This window comes from Aptenodytes patagonicus, chromosome 5 (assembly GCF_965638725.1).
Source record: "Aptenodytes patagonicus chromosome 5, bAptPat1.pri.cur, whole genome shotgun sequence".
In the NCBI taxonomy this organism is placed as follows: Eukaryota; Metazoa; Chordata; class Aves; order Sphenisciformes; family Spheniscidae; genus Aptenodytes; species Aptenodytes patagonicus.
The window spans coordinates 52,719,934-52,730,851 of record NC_134953.1 but is presented as its reverse complement, the minus strand read 5'-3'; the positions used below and the strand labels follow the sequence as shown (position 1 = coordinate 52,730,851).

Below are 10,918 nucleotides of genomic sequence, written 5' to 3'. Positions count from 1 at the left end.
AACAAAATGCTAAGTATGGCACAAGAAGTGCCTCTCCTCTTCTGTTTGCATGTGCTAGGGGGAAGGCTCTGCAGACAGAGCCTCATGTTCTGAAGAGCTGAATCATCTATTCCACACTGAAAAAAGTGGGTTATTTGGGACACCTGCTAGACAACAAAGGCTCGAATAAGGAAATCCTGTCAGCCCCATTTCACAGATCGGAAAACTGAAAGGCACATGTTCTCAATGCACTTTCCCACAAAGTGTGAGGTCTCGTGAGAAGCGATGCTTCATAGATTTCTGGGGTAATTTAGCTGGAAAGGATGTCTGGAGGCTGCTTTGTCCACCCCCTGCTGAAAGAAGGGCTAAGTCCAAAGTTAGAGCAGGTTGTCTGTCTCCAGAGATGGACCGGAGAAGTGGTGGCATTTCCTATTCCAGTGTGTGACCATGCTGACAGTGAAGGCTTTCCTTGCATCTCATCAGAATTTCTCATGTTGTGCCTGTGCCTGTTGCCTTTCAGCTTTTCCTGTGTCTCTTTGTGGCTCCCCATCAGAGAGTAGCAGATAACAGTAAGATCTCCCTTTTGCCTTCTCTCCAGGCTGAACAAACCCAGCGCTCTCAGCTTCTCCTTACACGTTGTGTGCTCCAGCCCAAACCATCTTGATAGCCTCCACTGAACTTGCTCTGGTATGTTACTGTCCTCGTGCTGGGGAACCCAAACTGGACCCAGCTCTCCAGACGGTCTCATGGGTGCTGAGCAGAGATGCAGGATCCCTCCCCATGCGCTGCTGGCTGCGCTCCTCTTAGCGGTTGGCCTTTGCTGCACGGGTGCACTGCTGACTGCTGGGTTGCTTGCCCACCCACACGTCCAGGTCCTTTCTTGCAAAGCTGCTTTCTTGCCTGTTGTCTCCAGCCTGTTCTGCTGCAGGGGGTTACTCCATCCCAGTGGCAGGGCTGTGTGTTTGCCATTGAACTTCTTGAGGTTCCTCTCAGCCTATTTCTCCAACCTGTCCAGGTCCCTCTGAATAGCAGCTCTGCCCTTCACTGTCTGAACCATTCCTCCCAATTTGGCGTCATCTGCAGACTTGCTGCCCACATGCTCCATCTTATCATCCAGGTCAGTAGCAAAGATATTAAAGCATAAGACGCCCCAGTACTGACTCCTAAGTGTTGGTCCCAGCATTGGGTGCCACTAGTAACCAGCAGCCAGCTGGACTCTGAATCTCTTGGAGACCCGCCCTGAGAGTAGGGTGATGGTATTGATATGTATTGCTGTTAGGCTGGTGGCTTTCAGCGTGACATGACATACGATTGTCTTCGCTACAGTAATCAGCCCTCTAAAATGAGTAAGATTGCTGAATTTCAAAGCAGCAGCTCAAAGTAGCACTGAAATTAATTTGGAAGGGTTTATCTTCTGCCCTAAGATCCACCCAAGACCTGCCAGGTCTGTGGCAAGCTGAGCTTGCCCAAAACTGTTCCTGACAGATGTTAGCTGAAAAACTTGTAAAGGAAGCTTTCAGGGTTATCTTAGGCAACTTGTGCTGTTCAGCGGTCTTCACCACTGAAGGCTTTTTCCACAGTCCTGTGCCTCTTGCTGCAGCTTAGGCCTAGAACTTGTTATATTCACCCCAGAGTATTGTATGGAACGACAGAAGGGAAGGAATGAGATGTCATCTGTCACATCCTCAATAGCAAGAATTGCATCCTACGTTCTTAATCCAGTAGGAACTGTGCAGTGTACTGAAAGTTGCTACTTGGGAGCTTCCAATGCTTCTAGCTTCCACTTGTAGGTTTGCAGTGGAAAACCATTAGCCAACACATGAAGAGGGGAAAAAACAAGTGCTTGAGAGCTTCACCGGGCTCACTTCATGGCCTGAGTTTGGGCGAAGATGGCCATCTCATCTCAGGATGTGGTCAAAGCCCCTGGGAGTGTAGGATGCAGAAAGAAAATCACTTATTTTTCACACAGTTCCAGCTGTCAGACCTGGCTTAAGTCTGACCAAGCCCCTTTCCAGCTGGGTGCCAAGGAGGATCCTAGAGATGTGAATGTAGCCCTCCTCAACACCCCCAAAAAGCCAAACTCTCGCTCCCAAGACTGGTGACCAGGAAAGATGTTTCTCGTTGCTGGTTCACAGCAGAAGCCTGGAGCATAGCGCTTGCTATCAAACATGCACTGCACTGCCTTTCTCTTAGCTCAACTGCTCATATATCCCCCCCCGCCTTCCCGCTCTTTCTTCTGCAGCTGAGGCGGACTTTTTTTGGTTGTTGCCCCAGTTCTTCCTTCCTAGCAGAAAATCCCCCTGTTGTAGAAAGCTGAGATTGGGCTTGATGCAAAGAGTGGCTCCTCCTGTTTGAGGGCCAGAAACTGTGTGCCAGCAGTGCCTAAAAATGCAGATTCTGGTTTCTCAATAGAGAAAAATTTAAACTAGTGACTTTGTACCACCTTCTTCCTACCTGACCTCTAGGAAGCTTCTGGCAAGGAGAGGAAAATGAGGAAACAAGACTGCTTGCATTTGCGTCCTTAACTGTGAATGCCGAAGAGCCCCAAACTGGGGTTGCAGAAATGCTCTGCTGTCCAGCCAAGCGAAAACAATACCAAGAAAGGAGACCTCCTTTTGTGCTCCTGGGGTGGAAGGAAGCGTGTGACCTATTGCTGCAGTCCGACGTCGTCAAAGAAGAAAGTCTCCACAGAAGAGGGGCTGCCTCCCCAGTTCTGAGAAGGCAGCTGGAGAGAGGGGTGGTGGTAGTTGTTCCCTGTCAGGGACTTGTGGGTGATGATGGATGTGTCTTGCTGGCCTGAAGTGATGTGCAGAAGGGTTCGCAGCAGTGCTGTAGCAGTAGCACGATGCCAGCAAGCTCTCCTCCCAGAGAGAGGCACAGCTCGTGCTGCTGGAGGGGGGCTTCAGCAGCATAACTTCAGCAGGCTCCTAGAAGGAAATAACTTCTCAGAGCCAAAAGGTTTGCTTGTGGCGTTGCCTTTCTTCACCAGTGTGGTTACTGGTGTGGTCTTGTTGGCCAGAGGAGAGGAAGAATTCACCAGCCTGCCTCGCAGTTACTGCAGAAGACGACTTTGTGTGTAGCTGTGGCTGTAGCCTGGGGCAGGCCGGGCAGCCAGGCAGTGTCAGGCAAGTGCACCCTTTGTGTCTCTGAGGTCAGTGTTCACCAAACCCTGAGGCAGGCACGGTTCTGTGTGGTCCAGACACCGCAGGCTGAAGGGACTGTCATCTGCTTGGCAACCCTCAGGCTTGTTTGGACAGCAGCAGAGTTAATGAAGTGTGCAAAGTCAGGGCACAAACACTAGTGTCTGCCTTTCAGGCGTACAGAGACCTTAGCTCACGCTTCAGCTGCCTCCAAGACTCTGCATCTCCTGAGGAGTCCTGTTAAGTGTCCTGGGCATCCCCGTGCAGACAGAGCTCCGGGTGAGGTTGTGTAGCGATGACAGGAACAGGGTGCAGATTTCTTCTGGGTCAAGCGCAGGCTGCTGGCCACCACTGAGCCGCTGCTGTAGCCTGCCTCCAGCCCTGAGTTTGATTATGGTCCAAGGTCCTGATTAGATGATTAATTTCTTTTTTTTCTAGATCACAAAAGGCAGAGGCATCATCAAGTTACAACTGGACAGAAAACTTGTGTAAGAAGAATTTTTCACCAAGAAGTTAATCCAAGTGAAGTGTTTCGTAGCATTTTTGATTTATGTCTTGCCAGGAAATGAGTTTGTTACTCCAGATAACATCTCGTTGATGGGGTTTTTATGACTGCAGACTAATCTCAGTCTGAGGATGCTTGGGTGGAGTATTGGAGGCCTGGACTTGGCCTGAGGGCCATTTAAATGACAACAAAAAGTTCTTGCCTTTTAGCAGTACAAGCTGCTCCTGGGACTCTGCTAAGAGCCTTGACGTCCCTGCAATGGGTACAGTGTGTGGAAAAGAACTTGAAACTGCCACTGCAGCAAGTGTTTGTGGCCCCCTTGCCAGCTCAGGTGTGCCTAGTGGAGCCATTCCCATCGCACAGCCTGCAAGCAGACCCTTTGCTGCATGTCTAGCCCTTACCCTCGCCCTGTGGGGCCAGCTGCTGGGGAGATGTGTCTGGGAGCAGGGCTGCATGCCCGGCTGGGAGGTGTCGTGGTTTAACCTCAGCCAGCAACTGAGCACCATGCAGCTGCTTACTCACCCTCTTCCCCCCTGCCCCCCCCCCCCCCCCCCCCGGTGGGATGGGGGAGAGAAGCGGAAGAGTGAAAGTGAGAAAACTCGTGGGTTGAGATAAGAACAGTTTAATAATTGAAATAAAATAGTAATAATAATAATAAAAGAACATACAAAGCAAGTGATGCACGATGCAACTGCTCACCACCGCTGACCGATGCCCAGCCAGTCCCCGAGCAGCGGCCCCCCCGGCCAGCTTTCCCCAGTTTATGTACTGAGCGTGACATCACATGGTATGGAATGTCCCTCTGGCCAGTTTGGGTCAGCTGTCCTGGCTGTGCCCCCTCCCAGCTTCTTGTGCACCTCCAGCCTTCTCAGTCGGTAGAGCATGGGAAGCTGAAAAGTCCCTGACTAGTGTAAGCACTGCTCAGCAACAACTAAAACATCGGTGTGTCATCAACATTATTCTCGTGCTAAATCCAAAACACAGCACTGTACCAGCTACTAGGAAGAAAATTAACTCTATCCCAGCCAAAACCAGGACAGGAGGGTGCTCGGCAGCTTGCTCTGTTCCATCTGGATCTGGTGCCTGGGTAAGCCCTGGAGGAATTGTCTCTGAAGAGAGCTCCCTCAGAAAGATGGCCGGCATCAGCTTAGTGACTGCCTCCCTGGGAGTGTGTTGTTGGTTATCATTAAAAAGTATTGTTTCCATTTGAATTTCTGAAACCAGTTTCCTGTCGGTGGGTTTTGTTATGTCTTTGTTAAATTTAAAAGCTCTCATAATCAGATACCTGCTTCTGTGCAATGACAGCCACTTCTGAAACTCCGCTTAGATAAGAAGAAAGAGAAGGAGCTGGGGTTGCTTCTGTCTCACAGGAAGGGCTGCTGGCCTTGCCATGGAGCAGCCCATAACCTCTTTAAACCCTTTGAAGGTTTTTAGACCTTGTTTTGGAGTGCGGAGGCAGTGCTCCTGTCCAAGTCCTGGCAGCGCTGCATGCGGTCAAAGGCCCATTCCCCTTTTCCCTCCGCATGCACAGCTGGCCACCTTGCTCTCGCATCCCAGGAGGTGGTTTGGCCCCAGCTGAGCAGTCTTCCCCGGCAGCTCCTGAAGTTGTCATCCTGCCACAGGTAATTATAGAAAAGCCTCCTTTAGGTCTCGCTGTTTCAGTGTGGGCTGGACTGCTGCTGTAAAGACACTGCAGGGAACAGTCTCCCAGATGGTTTTATTTATCTCTTGGAAGCAGGTGCTCCAGACAGGGTTTGGCAGAGCCGTCAGCAGTCAGTGTACTGTAGGAGGTTGGCGCAAAGCTCTTCTGTGAACTGTAGGCTTGATTTTCAGATATTAATATTTTGTTATTAGACTATATGAAATGCTGATGGTAGCGGATACTCTGTGTTGCTCTAGGGAAAAGCAAAGATTTCAGACGTCTTTCCACTGAAACTTTCATTTCTCACTAAAATGCTATTTTCCCACCAGAAAGAAATCACAAGGCTGCTCAGCCTGCTTTATTTTTGCCTCTGCCCCCAACCTCTCCAAAATATTCACCAGAAGATTATTCCAAGTTGTCAAATCTGGTTTTTAACTCTATAATAAATAGAGTTAATGAATAACTCCATAATAAATGGCTTCAGAATAATGCTTACCCACCAGCTCCCCCTCTGTCTTCATCCACTCTCTACTGTGCTCCTTAAAGATAGGAAAAGGGGGAGCATGAGCATGACTATCAGCTTTGCTCCGTGCCCTGGGGGCACTCGGCAGAGGTGCAGCCCTGCTGTTTTGCCGATGGCTTGCACCAGAGGGTCTGTGCTGCAGGGGCGTTAGCAGGTTTTTCTCCTTTCTCACGTCTTGGGAGATTCAGCTGTATGAATTCCTCCTGCCCTGCAAGATGTCTCAGCTGGACTCCCTGGCTTTCCCTGGAGCCTGCGAGCAAGGGATGTGTGAGAGCAGGGGCTGGACCTCCATCGTAGGCAGCAGACACCACACAGCGTGGTGGCCCTTGTTCTGCCAGGACCGTCCATCAGGAGAGAAGGGAGGCAAGATGTGTGTCTGTCCCTGAGCCAGGGACACGGAGTAGAGCTTGGCTTGGTGTCCCTTCTGGAGCTGCCACAGGCACTGCACACAGCCCTGGGAGCCATCCTGGGGGTCAGCAGCTGCAGTTCAGAAAACTCTTGATATTGGCGGTGCTAAAAAAGGGGAAAAAAGCCCTTGGGGCAAAAGAAATAAAGTATTTACTCTCCTGCCCAAAACCAGCTTGTACACACTGATGCAGCGAGTCACAAATCATGTTAGCAGTGAGTCAAACAGCCGTGTCCTTGCCCCTAGGGCAGCGGGGACACATGCAGCACACCACAGCGTGGGCAGGCTGCGCATGGCCGCGCTCCCTGTGCTCCTGCTGCTGTGCCTGTGCCGGCGGCTGCCGCTCGCCAGCTGCCCCTGCCTCCCATCTGCCTGTGGCCGTGGGCTCTCGCCAGCATGGCTGGGGTATAAGGCCTCGTGTGGGGCAGCCTGTGCTTTCCCCTCCCCCCGCCACTGTTTGCCTTGCCGAGGCATGGCTCTCTTTGCTGACCCACATTTGAATGGCGAGGGGATGCCACCGCTTGTCCCCACGCCCCCACGCGTGGCTGAGCCATACGTCCTGGGGCTGTTTGTACGCTGGCTGTGTTATCCCTCCACTTCAGCTTTCTCAGTTTCACGCCTGCTGGCTGCAAAAGCCAGCGATGCTGACGCAGTCAAGCAGAGCTTGCACCGTACCAGAGCACAGGCATCCTGTTTCCAAAACAGCCAGTGCAACCCCGTAGTCTTCAGCATCCATGTTCCCAAGGGAAAAAAAACATGGGGAGCTTGAGAGCTGGGGCAGAAAGGGAGAGAACAGGAGACTGGGAATATTCCTTCCCCCCCCCCTTTTTTTTTTTAAATAAGAGTGTTGAAAAAGCCAATCTGGGAAGCAGACGGGAAGGAATGGTAGAACCTGGTCTCCAAACCTCAAGAGGCTTTGGGGGCAGCCTTTGCTCAACCGGCTGGGTGCAGGGAGCAGCGTGTGGTTGTGCAGTAGCTCCTGTGGTTTCCTGGCACCATGAGCGCCCCTGAAGGGTGTGGGGATGGCCCACCCCCTGGAACAGCTCTCCTGCCTTTTCCTGGCACTTCCCAGTAAAACACAACAAGCAGAGCTTGATTTAGGTTTTGGGGTTGTTGGGTTTTTTTTTTTTTCAGATGAGCTTTTGGGTGAGATCCCTCAGGCCAGCCTCATGCAGCAGGCGCAGGCTCCGCCGGCTGGTGCCAGAGGGATGCGTCGGTGCCTGGTAGCGCAGCTGCACCCTCCGGCCTCGCATGTTCCCTGCGGTTTTGTGGGCTCCAGCTCACCTTGCCCGACTTGGACAGTGAGGGGAGTGATTTGCATTATTTGAATCTTCAGGACGCCCACGGGTGGAAAAAAACAAAAGAGGCAAAGACAAACACCCGGTAGCGTGTGCACGCGCGCACACAACCCCCCCCCCACCTGAGCACAGCCCAGCTGCTGCCAGTCACTGGCTGCCAGTGATGAATGGCCACGGCACTCACTGTGGGAGCTGCCACTCTGAAGGCACTGCGTTTTGCAGGCTGTTGCTCAGCCTGGCTGTTCCCTGCTGCATGGTGGGTGTTACGGCTCACCCCAGTCACCTGTTTCCAGCTCCCGAGGACTTGGTGTGCGAGTGGTAGCTGTATTTGCAGCTTCAGCATTGTAGAGAACAAGCCCATGTCCTGGGTCATCTAAACCGGCCTCCTCCACGTCAATGATCAAGGGAGGTGCTGGTCCCTGCACGCAGCTGATCCCATTAAAACTAAACCTCTGCATCCGCAGCCAAAAAAAGAAAGAAAACAAGCAAACAAAGGCTGAAGAGCATCACTAATACAGAGCAGCCACAGCCATCTGGAGATCACACCTTTAAATACCAGTAAGCAGACGGTGGGGCTGGCTTGCACCTAACAGCATCTGCAGTGACCCTGAGGGACAAACCCCCATTCTGGGGGGGGGTTCCCCCCCCCATTTGGGGCCCATCAAGGTCAGCTCTGTCTCTCTCGCCCCAGAGGGGTATCAGCATCGCTGGCACCACCCCCCTTGGGCCTGCCTTGCCCTCATGGGCTGTGGTCACCCAAGGAGCCACTTGGCCGGTGGCTGCTTCTTCACCCTGTGCGCTGCCAGGTCTGAGCAGCCCGAGCCCACCTCACCATCACGCTGGGTGAGCTCCGAGAGGCACCTTTTGCAAGCTTGCTGCCTTTGATGGTACAGGGGCTGCCGGGGGGGTGGCGCCGACCATGTAGCACACAGGGACATGCCCCGTCTTGCAGAAATGACACAAAGGTGTAAGCTGAGGAAGGAGCAGCCTTTCCAGTGCCTAAAGAGGCGCAGGTGCCCTCCTGGCCTGTGCTCCGCCCCCCCCCCCCCAAGCACTTGCTGGCTCCTGGGAAGACAGCAATGGGCGAGTGGGGCCAGGTCCCCTGGGTGCTACACTGCTGCTGGCTCAGCAGTGGGGACAGGGAGGGAGCAGGGACGAGCCAGGCAGCCAACCAGGCTGCCTGGATGGCAGTGGTCATGTTCACCAGAGAGTAGCACGGGAATACCTGTCCTCCTGGGGTAAATGGGAGCTCCAGGCACCCCAGGCACCATAACCTCATGTGCGACATCAAAGCGGCTGAGGTAAGCGCACGATGCAAATGAGCAATACCTCAGAGCTGGTGCTTAACCACAGCTGTGCTTCTGCGTGTGCTGTGGGAATAAGCTGACAGTTCCCCTTTCTGAAGCTGCTCGTATGAGCTCAGAGGTGCTTGTGGTCTACCCCAGGGCTTTGGCCCCACCATCAGGGCACAGGGGTGCCAGGCCAGGGATGGACCTAGCACTGTGAAAGCATGTCCTCCATGGTCCTGAGGCATCGCTGGAAACCAGGAGAGGAGCAGGCAGAGCATGGCTGCCATGGGCACCTTTGCTGGCATTGCAGCAAGAGCACACCATGCCCTCCTGGTGCCCCTAACACTTCTGCTCCTCTGGGCGCTTAATGGCTATTGCTTTTGCTACTAGTAAAAGGGAATATGGAAAAAATAAAAGCATGGGCCTGACTGCCCAAATACTAGATCATCCAGGTGATGGAGGAGCAGCTTGGCGCTCCCAGCGACTGCTCACTCGCTGCCTGGTCTCATTTCTATTCCTGTAATTGTTTATTGCTCTGGTATTAAACTTGGAGGAAGCTCAAAGACCATAACTCATGGCTTCTGCTTTCTGGGCTTTTGATGGTTTATTCATTAATGTTTTCTGAAAATGGCAACTACAGGGAAAAAAGTGGTTCCTAGCCAGAGGCTGAGCTGAAGCAACTGGGATGACCCTGGCCATCAGAGTTTTTTATAAGAACAAAATTTCCAGTCCCTGTGGAAATGTGTCCTCAGTCTCATGCTCCCCTCTCTGCTGGGCCAATGCTGGTGCCATGGGGCCAGGCTTGCCCCATGGCCAGGCAGCGAGGGCACTGCGTGCTCCATGCCTGCGAGCCTGGTGCCCTGGGGCACGAGCATGCCCTGGCCACAGGTCCACGTTTCCTGTCGGTGTCACAGGCAAGAGGAGCTGTAGCTGCTTTTCAAACTGAAACTGGGGAGGGAGAAGCACTAAGGATTTTTTTTAAAGAACGGAGCATGGAGGCATGTCTGAGGCACATTTGCTCCCTCGGGCCAGGGTAACGGTGCTGCCTGCCTGCCTTGTGCTGCCTGCTGCAGTGGGGCAGGCGCATGCTGCTCCCTGGCTTGTTTAAAGTCTGGAGAAATCCAGTGTTATGGCATGGCTGGGAAGGGGCTGGGTGAGCAGGAAGAACTGCACCCGCTGGCAGCCATGCAGGAAAAGGCTGCGGCCAGTCTCCATGCCTCTTGGGGGGCTCACAGGGAGCTGCAGGGGCGGGGAGCAGTGGCCGTCCTCCTGTGGCACAGATGGGGGGTTCCGAAAGCCCCTTTTGCTGCACTGCCCAGTTGGGAGATGGGGCTCAACCTGTCCCTCTGGAGCGGGAGTGTTACCAGAGCCGCAGGGCTCTGCCAGGCCAATGCTGCCCTTGCTCGCAGCTGCACTCCCAGGGGCTCCCGGCAGCTGGGCAGTGCTTCGCAGCTGCATCCACCCAAAAAAAGCCCAGGGAGGGGCATAGCAGCCCCATTTGGCATCTGTCGTGGTTTAATTTTAGTCGGCAACTAAGCACCACGCAGCCGCTCGCTCACTCCCCCCACCTGGTGGGATGGGGGAGAGAATTGGAAGAGCACAAGTTAGAAAAACTCGTGGGTTGAGATAAAAACAGTTTAATAATTGAAATAAAATGATAATAATAATATGATAATAATAATAATACACAAAACAAGTGATGCACAGTACAATTGCTCACTACCTGCCGACCGATGCCCAGCCAGTCCCCGAGCAGCGGCCCCCCTGGCCAGCTTTTCCCAGTTTATGTACTGAGCGTGACATCACATGGTATGGAATGTCCCTTTGGCCAGTTTGGCTGTGCCCCCTCCCAGCTCCTTGTGCACCCCCAGCCTTCTCAGTCAGTAGAGCATGGGAAGCTGAAAAGTCCTTGGCTAGTGTAAGCATTACTTAGCAACAACTAAAACATCGGTGCATTATCAACTTTGTTCTCATCCTAAATCCAAAACACTGTACCAGCTACTAGAAAGGAAATTAACTCTATCCCTGCCGAAACCAGGACAGCATCGCTACCAAATCCAGAGCTGCAGGGGCCAGGGAAGCTGCAGGGAGCCCAGCCTGAGCCGAGCACACACCACAGCCAGACGCAAAGGGAGA

At 53.1% G+C, this 10,918-nt stretch overlaps 1 long non-coding RNA gene across 1 annotated transcript; it reads left to right on the top strand.

Moving 5' to 3' along the window:
* Positions 1-166: 166 nt before the first annotated feature.
* On the top strand, positions 167-3,646 carry LOC143161137 (uncharacterized). The gene is made up of 2 exons (XR_012995476.1): positions 167-666; positions 995-3,646. It is a non-coding gene; the product is annotated as an uncharacterized LOC143161137 (long non-coding RNA).
* Positions 3,647-10,918: the final 7,272 nt, after the last annotated feature.